At 42.4% G+C, this 19853-nt stretch overlaps 1 protein-coding gene and 2 pseudogenes across 4 annotated transcripts in view; 2 read left to right on the forward strand and 1 right to left on the reverse strand.

Annotated features, from left to right (window-relative positions):
- The window catches only part of OPHN1 (oligophrenin 1), a 240962-nt gene that overhangs the window by 191979 nt on the left and 29130 nt on the right, over nt 1–19853 (reverse strand). The gene's annotated exons all lie outside the window — the stretch shown is intronic.
- Nucleotides 4745–6040, forward strand: LOC102894725 (annotated as a pseudogene).
- LOC112477175 lies at nt 18103–18221 on the forward strand (annotated as a pseudogene).

Raw genomic sequence — 19853 nt, forward strand, 5'->3', positions numbered from 1 at the left:
AGGACCCAACAATTTCACTTCAGGGTGTTTACCTGAAGAAATTCAAAACACTAATTCAAAAAGACATATGCATCCCTATGTTCATTGCAGCATTATTTATAGTAGCCAAGATATGGAGGAAACCTAAATGTCCATTGATAGACAAATGCATAAAGAAGATATGGTATGTATATACAACAAAATACTATTCAGCCATAAAAAAGGATGAAATCTTAACTACTTACGACAACATGGATGGACCTGGAAGGTATTATGCTAAGTGAAATGTCAGACACAGAAAAAAAAAGACCATATGATTTCACTTCTATGTGGAATCTAAAAACAAAATGAATGAACAAACAAAACAGAAAGAGACTCACAGATGCAGAGAACAAACTGATGGCTGCCAGACGGGAGGGGGAATGGGCGTAAAGGTGAAGGGATCGAGAAGTCCACATCGGCAGTTACAAAACAGTCACAGGGACGTGAAGTACAGCACAGAGAATACAGTCAGTAATGTTGTAATAACTGTGCATGGTGCCGGGTGGGGAATACATTTATTGGGGGAGATCACTCTGTAAATTACATAAATGACTAATCACTATGCTGAACACTGGAAACCAATATAATACTGAATGGCAATTGTTATTGAAAAATAAAATAACTTAAAAAAAATCAAAGATAGAGAATGTCTGCATCGTCACAGAAAATTCTATGGGCTGTCACCGTCCTAGAACATAGAGATCAACAACACACGCTTTGGAGTCGGAACAAAATTCCACTGCGGGCTCCTCGACCACCCAGCCCGTGATTCGGGTGATTACTGAACTTCTCTAATCCTCACTCTTCCTCATCTGTGAAATGGGAATAACAACAGTATCTATTTCGCAGAAGGACTGTGAGGATGTGTGTGTGTGAGCGCACGCATATTAATAAATAAAATAGTAAACTTTAGCTATTACTATTTCTTCTGCTGGGCTCCTATAATTGAAAGAAAACATATACATGAGGACTGCCCTCCAATGAACATACTCTCTAATGTTGGAGAAATACATTTCACATATTCTATTCCTGGTACAGGAATAATGTTATTCCTTTGAAAGAGTCGACTAACAAAGCTTTACAAAATCAAAAGGTGACATGTGAGCAGAGACTTCAAGAATATGTAGGTGTTTTCCAGGTAGAGAAAGCGAGAGCATCCGGGCACAGAGGCACATTCTGAACAAAGTGCAGAAGAAGCTAGCATGTTGGGGAAGTCGAGAGAAGACTAGTATGGCAAGTGAGTAGGGGGCATGTTTAACGTGAGGCAGCCTCGGAAGTAAACACAACAGGAAGCAAAAATCTCACAGTGCACTGGCTGACCTAACACAATTACCATTTTGTTCATTTTCCCTAAACAGCTGTGTTTTCCTCCTCACTCAGCAGTAGGAATGTCCCCCTAGAAAATTACAGCTTCCAGCTGCTACCTTTCCCCTTGGCCACAGACTAACTCACCGAAGAGAATCACGGTGATCGAATTCTACACAATCGCAATCACAAGCAAGGTCCGAGCTAAAAAGAGAGAAAGTCGGTGAACCGAGTTTTGTCCAAGAAGCAGAAAAGAGAATTGGTATTCAGTGGTTATCTAGCACGTCCCGATCACTATGCATATAAGTGACACCATTTCGCCTTCTAAACAACTCTATAGAATAGCAACGATTCCATTTTCGAGATTTCTCAAACTATGCAGCTCAGAGAGTTGACCTGTCTGCCCAAGATCTTGTGGCTAAAAACTGACAGCTGATCTCGAGCCCCACAACCTATGCTTTTAGAACAGACCCAACTCATCCTGCTAGATTTTAGCTATTTTTAATAGCCCACTTCCTCCTTCACTTGCCACTTTGAGCACACTGCTGGCAAACATGGAAAATACCTACAACCACTGAGCGATTAGCAGGGCATTATTCACAAGACAAACTGCTGGCTTCGAGAGACAGCTGGGCTCCTGACAGCATGGTAACTGGAATAGAAATGAACCGGCCCACATTCCGGCTTTGGTTAAGACATAACTTCCTACGTAGGCATGAGCAGGTCACTTACACACTCTGGGCCTCAGCTGCCCCGCCTGCGAAATTTGAAGACTGAACCAGATGATAACTGGTGATCACAGCGAAGGTGGTGATGATGATGATGATGACGATGATGATGATGACACCATACTTTGTCAGTTCTAAGGGGTTTTTTTTCTAAATGAACAACAGATGTGAATAAGACACATATTTTAATACTCCTAAAATCAAAGTACACCCTCCTACCAATGGCATACCATAGTGTAACTGACAGTTTTTCTTTCTTAGTGATACGTAAAACTATAGTGTAATTTTAAAAGACAGGTAACGATTATTGAGCACCGACATGTGCCACATACCATTCTAAGGACTTTACACAGATTTTTAAATTTAATTCTTACTACCACCCTCTGAAGTAGGTACTGTTCTAACCAATTCTGCTCTAGAGAAAACAAGAGAAGTTAAGTCACTAGCCCAAAGTTACAGAGTTAGTGAATGGTGGAGCCAGGAATCGAAACTAGGCAGTCTGGATTATTAAAAAGCATAGTCAGAGAATGATGTTAACACAATGGCAGAGGAGGCAGCTCCAAGTGTTCGTCTCACTCTCCCACCCAGGGACATCAAAAACAAGTAGAAAATGTCAGAACCAACTTCATCAGAACTCTGAAAAACAGTCAAAAGTTTACAGAAACCAAACAAGTGCTGAATCAAGAGAAAAGCAACCTGAACACAGCAGGAACCTTTTGTGGCGTTTTTACTGCTGCTTACCCAACCCCTCTGGCACAGTGGCATTTTTGCTCTTAAGGCAGTGGCAGCCTCTGTTCCCAGTGTTGGACCCTGGCCCGTTTCCAGAAGGAGCAGAACACATCTTAATCACAATCATTGTGTATTTCCGTTCTGATGTGTCAGGGGGCTACCTAAAAGACGAGATCAGATGCTTGTGTCTGTGCCTCCTCACACAGAACTCAGGCTGGAAAAGTGCAGGCTGAACTACTGACTCAGACGCCTGAGGCAAGGTCAAAGTTGAACGGCACAATACACTGCTTAAGCCATGGGAGCAAAAGCTAAAGAGGAAAAAAAAATGAGGGAAAGTTTCCTTGGATAATTAGGATATTCAAAAGCCACTGTGTATATGGGGAATTTAAAAAACACATGCATGCCCAGGGCAAGATGCATACTTAGAAAAGACCTAAGCCGATCTAAATATTCACCTTTGGCCAATCCCCAGTCTCAAGGCAAGCCTAACTAATTGCTCAAGAATGGCCTGGGCATAGAGCCAGTCTACAAAGACTAGGAGAGGTGTCTGTTTATTTATTTGACTGTTCTTAGATCCTGGCATTCAAGGAAATCTGTGTCAAAATGCTGGTTGAACAAAAGCCGAGAAACGGAGACTCTGTGACCTCACAGGACAAGGAAAATGGATGTAGTCTTTGCCAAAATAGTCTTTAGAATAAAGCAAATCCTGTGGAAGGGAGAGAATCTGATTCCCAGAGTTACCACCTTATAATATTCAAATGTTCAGTTTTCAACAAAAATGTTACAAAGCATACAAAGAAACAGGAAGGCACTGTCCATTCAAAGAAACAAAACTGACAGAAAATGTCTGAGGATTTACCCAAGATTTCAAAACAACTCTTAAACACACTAAAAGAGCTAAAGAAAAACACACGAAACTAGGGAAAATCAGAAATATGATGTATGAACGAAATGAAACTATCATTAAAGATGCAGAAATTTAAAAGTTAACAGAGTCTAAGAGACCTGTGGGACACCATCAGGCCAATCAGAATACACATTATGGGACTGCCAGAGGGTGAAGAGAGAAAAGGAAGCAGAAAGTATATTTGAAGAATTAATGGCCATAAATATGTCAGATCTAATGAAAGGCATAAATCTATACATCCAAGACGCTCAAAAAGCTTCGAGGAGAAAAAAAACTCAAAGAGACTCTCACACTGAAACCCGTTATAACCAAACCTCCAAAAGCCAAAGAGAAAATCTTAAAAGCAAGAGGAGAGAAGTAACTTGTATCGAAAAGATCCTCATAACAATTTAATAGCAAATTCCCCACCAGAAGCCATGGAGGCCAGAAGACAGTGGGATGACTGTTTTTTAAAGTGTCAGAACAAAATTAAAACTGTCAACCAAGAATTCTATGTTGAGCAAAACTATCCTTCAAAAATGGAAAAATTAAGACGTTCCCAGGTAAACAAAAGCTAAAGGGGTTCATTACCAATATAACTCTCCTACAAAAAATGCTAATGAGAGTCTTTTAGATTAAAACAAAAGAACACTAGACAATAACTTAAAATCGTATGGAGAAATGAGGATTTCCTGTAAAGGAAACTGTATATGCAAACGTAAAAGCTAGCATTATTATAATCTGGGGTTAAAATTTCATTTTTTAAAAATTTTCTAAGTAATTTAAAGATAAGTGCAAAATAAATTATAAATCTGTCATCAGATACACAGTGTATACAGATGTAATTTGTGACAACGATACACAGGGGAAGGCCAAAGCTTTTAAAGAGCAGAAATTTGTATGTTATTAGAGTTAAGCTGGTATCAATTCAAAGTCATTTGTTCTAAATTAAAGATAGTAAATGTATTCCCCACGGTATCCATGGATGAAATATCTTAAAAATATACATGAAATGAGAAGGGAATAAAAATGGTTCACTATAAAAAAAATCAACTAAACACAAAAGAAGGAAGCGATGGAGAAAATAAAGGGAAAAGGTATAAGACATACAAAACACAACAACATGGTAGAAGTAAGTCCTTACCTACCGATAATTACTTTAAATGTAAATGAATCAAATACTCCAATTAAAAGGGAGAGACTTGTGAAATGGATTTAAAATAGTATCTAACTATATGTCATGTACAACGGACTCACTTTAAGTCCAAAGAGAGAAACAGAAGTAAAGGATGAAAAAAGTCACTCTGAGCAAATAATAATCAAACAGTATAGTATTGGGCACAAAAACAGACACATAGATCAATGGAACAGAATAGAGAGCCGCAGAGTAAACTCATGCAAATGTGACCAATTAATTTACAACAAAGTTGGCTAAAATATACGGTGGGCAAAGGACACTCTCTTCAATAAATCGTGTTGGGAGAACTGGACACAGATGCATGCAAAAGATGAAACTCGACTACTTTCTTACCCCATATACAAGAATAAACTTAAAATAGATTAAAGACTTAAATGTAAGACTTGAAATCACAAAACTCCTAGAAGAAAACACAGGCGTTAGTAAGTTCCTTGACATCAGTCTTGGTGATAGTTTTTTTGGATCCGATTCCAAAAGCAATGACAATAAAACCGAAAATAAACAAGTGGGACCCCATCAGACTAAAAAGCTTTGTACAGCAAAGAAAATCATCAACAAAATATAAAAGCAACCTGAATGGGATAAAATAGTTGCAAATCATATATCTCATAAGAGGTTAATATCCAAAATATATAAAGAACTCATACAACTCAACAGCAAACTAACAAACAAAAAAGCAATCCAATTAAAAAATGGGCAGAAGATCTGAATAGACATTTTCCCAAAGACATTCAGATGGCCAACGGGTACATAAAGATGCTCAAAGTTCTGTCTGACTGAGGATGGGATGGAAAGATCCTGTACAGCCAGCATGGGGGTGTGATGAGGGCCCTGGGCCAGAACCCCATAAATGCCGAGGTGCTCAAGATTCTGGGGAACTCCGAGAGTGATGAGCTAAAGTCCCAGCGTGTAGACTTCGAGTCTTTCCTGCCTGTGCTCCAGGCAGTGGCCAAGAACCGGGATCAAGGCACATATGAGGACTACCTGGAGGGGCTTTGGGTGTTTGACGAAGAAGGGAATGGCAAAGTCATGGGAGCAGAGCTCAGATGTGTCCTCACCACCCTGAGAGAGAAGATGACTGAAGAGGAGGTGGAGACTGTTCTGGCAGGACATGAGGAGAGCAATGGTTGCATCAAGTATGAAGCCTTCCTGAAGCTCATCCTAAGCATCTGAGCTCTACAGATGCATTGGGGTCAGATACTGGGCACCCCGCCATTGAAGCACATTCCTACCACTAGGAGGCCACCTATTTTCTATTTCAAAATAAAGAACCGGTTCCTCCCTTGGGAGGAGAAAAAAAGATCCTCAAAGTTACTAATCCATCAGGGAAATGCAGATCAAAACCACAATTAGCAATCACCTCTCACCTGTTATAATGGCTATTATCAAAACATAAGAAATGGGTGTTGATGTGGATGTAGAGAAAAGGGATCTCTTGTGCACTGTTGGTGGGATTGTAAATTATTGCAGCAACCACGGAAAACAACATGGAGGTTCCTTAAAAAATTAAAAACAGAACTACCATGTGATCCAACGATTCCACTTCTGGATAGTTATCCGAAGAAAATGAAAACACGAATTTGAAAAGATCTCTGTACCTCCATGTGCATTAACTCGTTATGTATAATACCTAAGATATGAAAGCAACCTAAGTGTCCACTGATAGAATAATGGATAAAGAAGATACAGTACATGTACATACAATGGAATGTTATTCGACCGTAAAAAAGAATGAAACCTTGCCATTTGTGACAATATGAATGTACCCTGAAGGCATTATGCTAAGTGAAATAAGTCAGAGAAAGATAAATATCATCCGATCCACTTATCTGTGGAATTTGAAAAGTGACACAAAAAAACGGCACAGCAACTATAGTTAATAATACTATATCGTATATTTCAAAGTTGTTAGGAAATGAGATCTTAAAAGTGTTTATCACAAGAAAAGTTTTCTTGTAATTATGTGTGGTGTTGGATGTTAATTAGACTTATTGTAGTGATCATTTCACAACATAAACAAATATCAAATCGTTATTTTGTATACCTGAAATATGTCAATCATAAGCACAAAGAAAAAAAACAAACAAACCAGGATTCGACTATATACTATTTACAGTAGACTCACTTTAGATCCAGAAATAGACCCAAAGAAATAAAGAAGGGAAAAAATTATTCCATGAAAACAGTAAAGAAAAGAGAGCTGAAATAGATATACAAACATCAGTAAAAATAGACTTTTTAAGTCAGAATCTAACAAGGACGCCAAATCCATTCAATGGAGAAAGGATTGTTCCAGAAATGGACCTGAGGCAACTGTATTTCCATGTGCAGAAGAATGAATGTGGATCCCTATCTCACATCACATACAAAAACTTACTCCAAGAGGCTGAAACCTAAATTAAGAGCTAAAAGCATAACACTCTTAGAAGAACACACACGGGCCTACCTTCACAACTTTAGACCTGGCAATGAATTCTTAGCTGTGTTAATTTAAAACTTTTGTGCATCACAGGACATCATCGAGCAAGTAAAAAGACAACCTAGAGAATGCGAGAAAATACTTGGAAATCAGGTATGTGGTATATGCAGAATATGTAAATAAATCCTACAACTCATCAAGAAAAAGATCGTTCAATTTTAAAACAGGCAAAAGACTTGAATAGACATTTTTCCAAAGAAGATATACAAACTGCCAATAAGCATATGAAAAACATGCTCATACCTTAGTCATTAGGGAAATAAAAATAAAAACTATAACGATATCTCCCCCTTCGTTCCTATTAGGAAGGTTATAATAAAAAATAAATAAATAACTAGCTGCGGTGAAGATATGAAGAATTTGAAACCCTTGTACATTCCTGGTGGAAATTTAAAATGGTGCAGCTGCTGTAGAAAACACTTTGAAAGTTGCTCAAAAAGCTAAACCTAGAATTACCATATGACCCAACAAATCAACTCGTAGGTATATACCCAAAATAACTGAAAACAGGTATTCAAACAAAACTTGTACACAAATGTCCACAGTAGCATTCGCCAATAAAACATGTAGAAACAGACTACATGCCTATCAATGGATGAATGAATAAAAATATATATATTTCATATTATTTGGCGATAAGAAGAAAAGATATACTGATACGTGCTACGACATGGATGAACTTTGAAAATATTACGGGAAGTGAAATAAGCCAGATAAAAAGACAGATATTACATGACTCCACTTATGTGAAATGTATAGAGCAGCCAAATTCATACAGGGGTTACCAGGGGCTGAGGGAAGCGGGTGATTGCAGGCGGGCTGCAATCATCACAGAGTTCCATGCACTGAAAAAATTTTGGAAACAGAGAGTGGAGATGGTTATACGACGTTATGAATATAATTAATGCCAGTGGGTTGTAGATGTGCAAATGTTCAAAGTCACGAATTTAGGCTATATTTTACCAAAATACAAAAACTCCAAAAAAGTAGGCAATCGGCCTCTCGGTCGGTGTGGGTGATGTCCCCGTCCCTCCAGCCCCAACTCCACGACAGCTTCCGTATCTGTAAAAATATGAAGAAAAACGCCCACCCCACCTCTCATCTTCGCTGTAAGAAGCAAAGTAAAGAGGGAACAGCACAGGGCTGTCGAAAGCACAAAGGGCTGAAGTCAGGGGCCATTACTACTTTGGAGACTTACACATAAGCTACCACGTTAATTAAGGTGGCCTTCAGTCCTGTGCGACAGAACGTATTTGTTTTGCCATATCCCGCAGCTGTCACTTTCCAATGACACTACTCGAAGCGGGTCGCACTTCACATCTGACCAGACTGGGAGGGACCTCTGTCAGACTTGTTGAGACGACAACTTTTCCATTTCATAGCAGACTTCCTTTTCAGGGTATCTTGCACATGCTTGTCACAAAAGACCAATTCACCTAGGATTTCAGAGCACTAATCGTAGAGGAAGGCAAAAACAAACAAAAGAAATTCGAAGCTGCCAGCTCTTTCTCAAGGAGACTAAGGCGAGTTCCTGGGGAACCAATGTGGCGTGGGAGTGCCAGAGAGACAGTGAGGTCACCAAGTGGCACTGGTATTCAGCTCGTGAAATGGCTCCGAGACAAAGACCTACCACAGGCACAATCGGCTTCCTGAGAAGGTTCTTCGGCCTTTTCAGCTCTGCTGAGCAGCATGCTTCAGAAAGACGCCCCTTCCCGGGGAGGTGGGGGGGCCTGGCGCATCACCAGGCGACAGGCAGCGGCGCTCCCGGCAGCACACAGGCCCCACAGGCCCGGATGAATGCGTTTGGAAAGCAGAAGGCAAAGGCTCCCCACGCAGCGAGCGAAGGGCATCGTGAGGCGGAAAGCCAAGGCCGACACCTTCAAACAAGGTTACGAGGCCAGTGCTCAGTAAGAGATCCGATACCCTGCTTTACTCACCCTCTGGGTCCACAACCCTTTTGCCCTCGCCCCTTCTTCCACCAGGGACAATCTCTTGAATTCTTGCAGACATCCATGACATCGGACTTCATTTGGCATTTTCCCTTTTCTGCTACACGCTCTTCCACCAAACTGGCCTTGACCTCAGCTCCCTTCCCAGCTGGGAACTGCTATCGGTTCTGACTAAAGGGATTTCAGCATCATCTCTACAGAACCCATCAGCCCCACCGAACCCACCTCAGCACCGACCCATGCGCCTCAACATCCTTGGAAGGGATTCAAAGTGACAAGGAATTACCTGGTGTCAAATTCAGTAAACTATATAGTAAAATCTCAAAATTGGAAACTCTGTCAAATAAGTAATATTAATGGCTACCGCTAGCTACTGTGTGCTGGGCATTTATGCCATAGTCTAGAATCTTCACTTCTACCTTAGGAAGTAGATCCTATCATTACCCCCATATCTGAGAAAGGAAAATTGAGTTCAGGATGTCCCAAGCTGTCATAGTTAAGAAGTGGCAGCAAATGGCATGGAGTAATTGGACATCCATAGGCTAAATAAATAAGATACACCCTTAGCAACCTGGGTTTATGCGACATTTTCTTAGACATGACTCCATAAGGACAAGCCGTAAGGAAAAAGGAAACAAACTGGACTTCATCAAACTGGACTTGAGCAAACTTTTTGCTCTGTGCAAGACCCTAAAAAGAGGATTTTCAAAGAGATAAGCCATACACTGGAAGAAAATATTTGCAAAACTACATCTCTGACAAAGGACTCACCAAAAAGAAAGAAAACAACCCAATTAGATAATGGGCAAAATATGTGAACAGATTCTTGACCCAAGAAAACATACAGATGGCAGGTAAGCACATAAAAAGATATTAAGGAAAAGCAAATTAAGGCCCAGATGAGATGCCATGACACACCTGTTAGCATGGCCACTATATAGTGACAATAGCAAGTGCTGGCAAGGATAGAGAGAAACTGGAATTATCATACATGGCTAGCAGAAATGGAAATTAGTACAGCCATCTGGAAAATGGCTAGGCAGTTTCTTACAAAATTAAACACAAACAAATATGAGCCCACGATCTCATTCCTAAGGAAAGTCAGCAGAAGTCTTGGCGAAAGCTGCCAGTAGCTATGTGTACAGAGATAACAAGAATTCTTGACTGAGTAATCACACCGACAAACTACTGAGACTTTTACAAGAAACTCTTAGGAGAGATGCTCATGCGAGGTGGGACTAAAATCTTAAAATGTCAAAGACTTTCACCGAGGAAAACCTTTTAAAACAAGGAGAGGCCCCTGCAGGCAGCAAATAGCAAGTCTGACCCAACTCTGTCTCAGGCACTCAGGAAATGTCTGCGATGCTGAAATTAAAGAAATCACTCGACTTCTCCCAAAGCGCCTCACCCGTGAATATGCCTGGTTACTCCATCTGATTTAGGTCAGAAGGGCTACTGTTTATAGAGTGCGCCTACTGTGTGCCAGGAACTATGCCAGGAACACACATACACACACACACACGCGCGCGCGCGCGCGCGTATGTAATTCTCAGAACAACTCTCTGAGGTAGGGCCTATTATGACTGAGGCACAGAGAGATTAAATGCAATTTTCACAGTCACTGGCCACGACAGTAACTCTTCACATTTGAACAGTGTTATACAACTAACCAAGTTTTCATTCCAGTTATCTCGAATGATCCTGATTACACTTTTGTTAGTTCGCATTTCTGTCTGTTCTCTACAGAAGACGAAACTAAGCTTAGGGAAGTGAGGTGACCTCAGGTTACTGTCAGAGTCTAAACCGTGTGGATCCAGATCTGGTGCGTTTTCAGTATATACCATAGCTGTTAGACTCGGAGAAGCTGGCCCCGCTCTCACTTGCCCCTGACCTTCACCTGCCTCTAGGCCTCACCACACCTCACTTCTCACTTCTAAAGCACTTCTTCCCTCAAGCAATCCCAAGGGTAAGGCCTATGCCAAAACGAAACAGGAGAAATTTCTCAGTGGCTCTGTTATCTAAAGGAAAAGGTTCGAACTCTTCAGATTTGCAGTCACCACCCGCTACACCTGACGCTCCCTATCCCCGCTTCTCTGATGACACACCATCTGATCATGGGACTGACTTGTTCTTCATCTGCTTCCTTGAATAGAATTCAAGTTCTTTGAGGATGGGGATTTTTTACTGAGTTTTACCCACTGCGCTGGCCCCAGTGTCTACATGAGCGCTCGGCACATAGTAAGTGCTCAATAAACACCCGTTAAAGGAATGAACTCTTTCGCCTGACGCGCAAGGCCCTTCACAGTCTGACTTGCCCAGGGGTCTCCCTGCCACCCATCTCCCACCCCTCTCGAGGTCTTCCCAGCATGCTTCCTGGTGTTCCCACCCTGCGCCTTTGATCCTATTATCTAGGTTCGGCTACAATCTACTTCTTTCTAGAAGCCTCCTTACATCACCCCAGCCCACATTAACCTCTCCTTCTACCGAACTGAAGAATTTCAACCATCTGTGGCACTAGACGGCATCTCTGAAGTGTGGTCTCACATTATGAACCGGCCACCGACGAGCCTGGAAGCTTCTTGAGGATAAGATCTCTGCTTCGGTCCTCTGTGCATGCCACTTCGATTCTGTCCCAGTGTCTGACGCGGAGCAAACGATCGACACGTGCTGATTCACTCACCTGGTTGTGATAGGGCATCTCAAATCATAGCTTACATTGATGAAAAGGAAGGAAAACTGCGCTAGGTCCTGTCACATGACCAAAATGTGACAGTGTGACGGTGTGTTAAATGCTACGGAGATCTATGGCCTGGATTTGAACCCGTTTGTTTCTGAACGAGTTTTAAATGTCTCTACACCTGTTTCCTCATCTGTAAAATGGGGGTGATGTCAGTCCCTGCTTCACAGGGCCACGACACGTATTAAATGACATAACACGCACGAGCACCCTACCAGTGCACAGAATAAGCTCTCACCAAATATTAGCTATTATGACTGACGTCGACCTAGGTTCGAGACTCAGCCTTCATAATGGACACAGGGATTCTTTTTCCGGTGATGAAAATACTCGAAAATCGACTCTGGTGATGGCTGCGTAACTATGAACATAGTAAAAATCACTGAATGGTACACTGTAAAGTGAATTGTGTAGTACATGAATTCGATCTCAATAAAGATAATTTAAAAATAACCCCTAAGGACAGCAGACCTTGGAGCTATTGATGAGTTGGAACAGAAAGGGGAATGTAGCAGGGTCTCTTTCTGTCCCCAAAAGCAAGTTATTAACACCATATGCCCAAAGCCTGCAGCGTCCATGCGGTGCCTGTTCCTTCCCGGTGACGGGCAAGAATTCTGCAGCGTCTGGCCCACCGGCGGGACTAGTGAGGGTCGTCGTGCTAAGCCCAGAGCTCCCCCTAAAAATGCCACTGAATGAGACCAGAGATAAAGGGGGAGAAAATGGGCCACCTCTCATCTCAGATCAAATGCAGACTAAGGCCACTCGGAACACATTCTGGCGTGACCAAAAAGGAATCACACGGGCGGCACTGGGGGACATCCTCCGAAGGGAAGCTGGCCAAGGAAAACAGGGAGGAAACAAATGGAAAACAACAGGCTGTCCAGAAGGGAACAAGGCCCCGGGGACCCTTAGAAAGTTCCAAATTGTTCTTTCAATTCTTCCTCCCATCCAGGAGCGATGCAGTCACACTTGGTGACCTCAGGCAGAAAGCCCAGGGCAGAGAAGCGGGTTCTGTGTTTACTTCTTTGCCTCAGTGTTACCGGTGCCGAAGCCGACACCTAGAAGCCACCGCCTGACCCAGGAGTGGGTTCAGAATCTGCTCCGCAAGCGGGAAGCTTCCCCGGCCAACCCACCAGTCCACACGCCCACCTGGGCTAACTACAAAATGAAGAGAAACGTGTATGCCGTCTATACCTGACGGGGAGGAGTGACTGAAGGAAAAGGAAAGAAGCTGGTGATTACATCTGATTCCAGTGAACAAAGGGAAGGAGCTACGGGGAGAAAAGGAGAGAATGGACTGCAAGCCTTTCATCGCATTTCAACTTCGACGAGCTTCTTCTCTAAATCCTCAAGTGATTTCCTTCATAGTGCTATCCCTCCCCATCTATATTATTCCAAAGATCAAGAACTATGAGAAGTTCCACTTTTCCAAACTGTCACGCAGCAGACAAGCACGAACTTTCTTGGATGAATAAAAACTGGAGGATAGTGTTCTTTCATTAGATTCCAGATTCTACCGCCTTATGACCATATGGATACCCAGTCAAAAAGCCCTAAAAGCACAAAAGACATCATCATAAAAGTATTTCGATGAGCCCTTCAAAATATATAGCAAGAAAGGACACTGGGTGGAGACTCAGGAGACCTGGGTTTCAGTCAATAGCTGTGTGACCTTGAACAGGCATCTCTGATCCTCAGACTGCACCCCAAAAAAATCAATCTGAGAGGTTTAAACTAAACCAGTTGTTCTCAGTCTCAATGCAGGGTTACTCTTAGGGGGCACCGGAAAGGTGTGGAGGCGACTTGGGTTGGCACGAAGACGCGAGGAACACTTACTGGCATTTCTTACAGGGCAGGGAGGAACAGACAGACACAATGAACTATCCTGTCCAAAACGCCAAGAGTATATTGCTCACCCCCTCCCAGAAATAACCAAACAAAATAATTAAGATCTCATCAACCCCCTAAAATCCTTTGCCACAGGCCTATGTAAAAAGAATACTTAATAGGACACTCACCATGTGAGTGTCCTATTAAGTCTGAAAGTGGACAAAAAGCACTTGTCTTTTGCTTGGTAAATGAGGAGAAAAGAAAAAAAATATTCTGCATTTCATGTTCTACAATATGTAATTAACAAAATCTCTTCTCGAACCCAATGCAATAATAAGATCTGAATCTGGCAATGAACCTTACAACTGAAGACACACACACACACACACACACACACACACACACACACACACACACAGAAGAAACCTTATTAAGTGCTACCAGATGTTCCTTAACAACCATTTGTTTAGAAAAACCACAAACAGTAAATTCCATTAGGCTCTGTTGTTCACATTTGAAATCCAAGCGAGTCTGCATCAGAGGCAAGTAAGAAAAGGTTTGAAAAGCGTTCACAGAACAGCGAAATGTTCACTCGGCTAGATCCATGTGTTTCTGGCCAATGAAAAAACATGAGTGCTTGTTTATCAGCTGCATCCCCTGAGTCAAGAGGGTGGAGTTGAAGAGGCTGGCTTATTAATATAATTTACTATTTTTGATGCCTGCTCTGAAAATCTTCCCACAAATCTGCACGGTACATTCTGCCTGGTGGATCAGAAAGAATGAACTGTGCTACTTATCAATCTGAAAGTAAATTATTTGGAATAAAAACTCTAATTCCAGGATCTTAACCACAGACTGTTGAAAGCTGACAATCTCACCGATACAATACCAGCAGCCAGAGAGAAACATCAAAGCCTGCAGCACCCCGACAGAAAGGCCAGCAGTTAAACAGAATCTTTCGAGAAGATGGCTTTGAGAAAAAAGGAGCTTTTCCGATTTTTCTGGACACAAATTATAATAACTCAATCGAAATCCATTGCTTAGCAAAGCCAAATTTAACCCCTTCCTGAAACTGGCCAAGAGATTATTGTGAATAAGCCCTTTCCTTTTAAGGATGTATTTCAAAAAGCATACTTTTCTGCGGCAGAAAAGCCAGGCCTCTGTGGCCAGCCCCACCTTGGCAGTGGTCTCTTAGAATATACCCTGGAGTTCCAGAAATTTGAAACTCCTGAATCTGCGCGAGCAGAGTCTGCCAGTGGCCTCACTGGGCTGGTATCCAAACTCCAGGGTCTAATGTTTCAAAATAAGGCCAAACCCAACACTGAACAACCATCCTCATTGCTGAGCCGTGTCTTACTTCTAAGAACATTCTGCTACCAGCAAATCCTCATCTACTGGGGGAACTAATACCCTTATTGGCTCTGACAAATCAGTTCTTTTCCCTGCCGCCCACCAATTGACCTCTGCAAGCCCCCGATCTACCCACAACTGTTATTAACCTTCGCAGACCTAGTCGGCCCCTCTTGCAGGCCAGATGGGTGGGTCAGTTTATTTTGTAAACTGAATAAGGGGAGAGGCAAACAATATCTTGTCTCTATCCAACATTTGCCAAGGGTGGAATATAACAAAAAGACGAAGTAAACTCTAGCACCTTCTAACGCTTTAGGAAACTGATTTTTAACTGTCAGAATGCTTCCTACTCTCACCTCTGTCTCATAAATCAGAGAATAAGCGAAGGGGAATGAAGTTTTGCTGATGCTGTGCAGCTGGTAAAAATTTTAGACTGAAAAAAGCTATATCCTTGTTTTATTCATTTCAAATAGGCATCTCAAATTTTATGTCTAAACAAAACCTTCAATGCGCTCGCTCACTCTTCCCCTCCCCTCCCCCTCCTCCATCTTCCTTTCCATCTCCCTCAACACGATGCTAGCAAACCAAATTCAACAGCATATTAAAATGATTATACACCATGACCAAATAGCTTCTCTTCCTGGAACGCAAGGGAGTCTCAACATAAAAAAAAAAAAAAAAAAAAAAAAAATCGATGGAATGTATCACATCAATAGAATGAAGAAATAAATATGACCATCTCGATCGATGCAGAAAAATCATTTATGATGATATGGGGAGATGTTCATGAGGTGTGATTTGGATGAAAAGCAAATTATGAAAATTATCGGTATGGGCCCATCTTTTAGCAGGCTGTAGAATGCGGTGGTTAAGAGTGTCAGATTTGGGTTTTTGCCCCTTACTGTGTGACTTGGACATAATAGCATCTACCGCTCATGAGGCTTTGGAAAGGATCACATTGCGATAATACACAGAAAGCACTTAAAAGATGTATTGTTATATATGGCAAGAGCCACTTTAAAAAAGCAAAACATTATTAGACAGCGCCCTCAGCAGTCCCCCGGATCCGTCTCCTGCCTTAAGAGTGTTTGCGCAGAATCGCCCCAGGGACGCCCCTTCTTCCAGGCTCCGACCACCCTCCACCCTCTTTTCCAGTCGCAACCTTCGGAACCTCGTCAGCCATCTTTGGCCAGCAAGAGCAGCCAACGCCGCGTTGTGAGCTTTACGCCTTATTACCAAACAACGACGAGCTGTCAGATCCGTGAGAATTCCTCCACCGAGGTGGGGGCCGCCGTTGACCGCCTGGTCAACCTGCATCCGCGGGCCTCCCGCACCTACCTCTCTCTGCGCTTCTATTTCCACTGCCGCGCTGTGGCTCTGGGAGGCCTGGGCCACTTCCGCCGCGAGGAGGCCGAGGAGAAGCGCAAGGATGCCCAACGTGTCTCTCGAAGATGCAAGACCAGCTGGCGGCCGCGGCCGCGCCCTCTCCCAGGACCTGCAGAAGCCTGGCCAAGATGAATGCGGTGAAACTCAGGATACCGTGGAAGCCGCCATGGTCTCGGAGAAGAACCGGAAGCAGGCCCTGGGTTCTGCCAGGAAGTCATCTCTGTGACTTCCGGGAGAGCCGCTTCCTAGATGAGGAGGTGAAACTCATGAAGAAGATGGGCGACCGTCTGACTACCCTCTGCAGCCTGGCCGGCCCCCAGGCGGGGCTGGGCGAGTATCTCTTTGAAAGGCTCACCCTCCAAGCCTTTGGAGCCCAGAAGCTTTTGAGGAACCCCTCTGCATCCCTCTGGGGTTGGTCTTGTGCCTGAGCCTCTCCCTGCAACCACTAGGCAGCTTTCTACCCACCCTGGAGCCTTCTCCCATGTCTCTGACCAAATTGAAACAATAAAGATTTTTGCACCCCTTCCCCCAAAAAAGGCAAAACATGGGGAAAATCTTAATATCTAAAATTTTAAAATGGCAAGATAAATTATGGTGTAGTCACCGATTTATTAAATGAATAGTTATTAAGGGCCCGCCGTGGAAAATACATTGGAAATGTAATGATGCTCAAGACATAAGTAGAAGGCCTGTATATACATTTCTCCAGAGAACATACAGATGGCCAACAGACATATGAAAAGATGCTCGAGGTCACTAATCATCGGAGAAATGCAAATTAAAACCACGATGAGCTATCACCTCACACCTGTTGGAAAGGCTATCATCAATAAATCAACAAACAAGAAGTGTTGGTGAGGGTGCAGAGAAAAGGGAACCCTCATACACTGTTGGTGGGATTGCAAATGGGTGCAGCCGCTATGGAAAATAGTCTGGAGGTTCCTCAAAAAATTAAAAATGGAACTACCTTATGACCCAGCAATTGCACTTCTGAGTATTTATCCAAAAGAAATAAAAACAAATCTCAAAGAGATTCTGCACCTCCATGTTCAATGCATTCACAACAACCAGGATGTGGAAACAGTTAAGTGTTGCACAGATAAAGAAAACGGATAAAGAAAACGTAATACATGCGCACTCACAACGGAATATTATTCAGCTATAAAAAAGGAGATCCTGTCATTTATAACATCGAGAGTGGACCTTGAGGGCATTATGCTAATGAAATGTCAGGCAGAGAAAGACAAAGAGTGCCTGTTACCACTTAAATGGGGAATCTGAAAAAGCTGAACTCAGAAAGGGAGTTGATTGGTGGTCCCCAGGGGTTGGGGGAAAATGAGATGCTGGTCCAAGGCTACAAAATTCCGGCTATGAGATGAATAAGTTCTGGGGCTGTAACGTGCAGCCTTGTGACTACAGTGAACAGCACTGTATTACACACTTGAAAGTTGTTAAGACAGTAGATCTCGAACGTAATGACCACACACTCAAAAAAAAAAAAGCAGTCTACGGCCATGCCACCCTGAACAAGCCCAGTCCTGTCTGATCTCGGAAGCTAAGCAGGGTCGGGCCTGGTTAGTACTTAGATGGGAGACCACCTAGGAAGACCAGGTGCTGAAGGCATAAAAAATAAAAAATAAGGAACTGTAAGCTGACAAGGTCCTTGCAATCTCTGAGGTCAACCAAGGGTTGCCTCGCCTAAAAAAAAAAAAATTATGTAAGGAGACGGAGGTGCTAACTAACCTTACCGTGATCATCATTTTGCAATATATACATGTATGAAATCACCGCATACACGTTAAATGTACGTATGTCAATATCTCAATACAGCTAAAAAGAAAAAAAAAGACATAAATGGTCCCTGCCCTTATATTACTTACAGTGTAGATAATACGACAAATAAATAATGAAACTGAGAAATTACCATAGATTCAATACTTTTAACTGAACTTCTCTCGCAGTCCAAGAACTCAGGCCTTCTCCGTTCCAGCCAAGAAGGCTGTGTACACTCCTTGGCTCCTGGACGCATCGCTCAACCTCTGGCTTCCGTTTGCACATCACTTTCTCTCCGACTCTCCTGCTCCATCTTACAAGGATCCGTGTAACTACACTGAGCCCAAGCAGATAATCCAGGGTCATCTCTCCGTGTCATGATCCTTGCTCACAACTACAAAGTCCCTTTTGCCACGTGTGGCATCACATTTATAGGTTCTAGGGGTTAAGGTCTGGACCTCTTTGGAAAGCTATTATTCTGTCTACCACAGATATAATTCTGAATAGAAAAAAAAAACAATAGAAGGAAATAGACCAAAAATAAACAGTGGTCAAGTCTGGATGGATTAAGATTAATATTTGTATGCTTTTCTCCTTTTTTGCAATTTCTAAACTATGATAAGCGTATGTCATTTAAAAATTTAGAGAATACAGACACACGAACACAACAAAGACAAAGGGGCTTACAGTAACGCATCTTTGTGTCACAGTTGTCCCTTGGTCCCCAAGTTCCTCAGGTTGCTCTCTCCAGAGGCAATTATCATTAGCAGTTTCTGTTCCTGCCACAGATGGAGTATGCAAGAACGGGTCTACAGTTGGCTGAATAATGACCTCAAAAAATGTTCACGCCCTAATCCCCAGAATCTGTTCATATTTTACCTGACAGAACCAAAAGAATTCTGCAGATGTGATGCAGGATCTTAAGATGGGGTGATTACCACCGGTTACCTGGATGGACTCAATTTAATCACAAGGGCCCTTTTAAGAGGGAGGCAGGTGGATTCATGAGGGAGAAGCAGACACTGGAGTGATGTGTTTTAAAGATGGAGGATCGGCCCACAAGCCAATCAATACAGGCGGCCACTAGAAGCTGGAAAAGGCAAGGGAACATTCTCTCCCCTCAGAGCCTCTGAAAGGAACCAGCCTTGACTTTAGCCCGGTGAGACTGACTGCGGACTTCAGCTCTCCAGAACTGTCATTACGTGTTGTTTTAAGCCACTAAATTTGTGGTAATTTGTTACAGTGGCAACGTAATTCATCTTTATACATATACCTTTTAGCGCATGCATAGATATATTGGGTATACATCTATAGAATAAAATAAAAGCAGCAGAATTCCTGGGTTGAAATACATACTTTAAAAATTTTTTTTTCTAGATGTGAGTCAGCTTTATTTTTATTTTTTTAATTAATTAATTTTTTCAATCGGTGTCGGCATTCAATATTATTTTATATTAGTTTCAGGTGTACAGCACAGTGGTT

The sequence above is a fragment of the Pteropus alecto genome, unplaced genomic scaffold (genome assembly GCF_000325575.1).
Source record: "Pteropus alecto unplaced genomic scaffold, ASM32557v1 scaffold312, whole genome shotgun sequence".
NCBI lineage: Eukaryota > Metazoa > Chordata > Mammalia > Chiroptera > Pteropodidae > Pteropus > Pteropus alecto.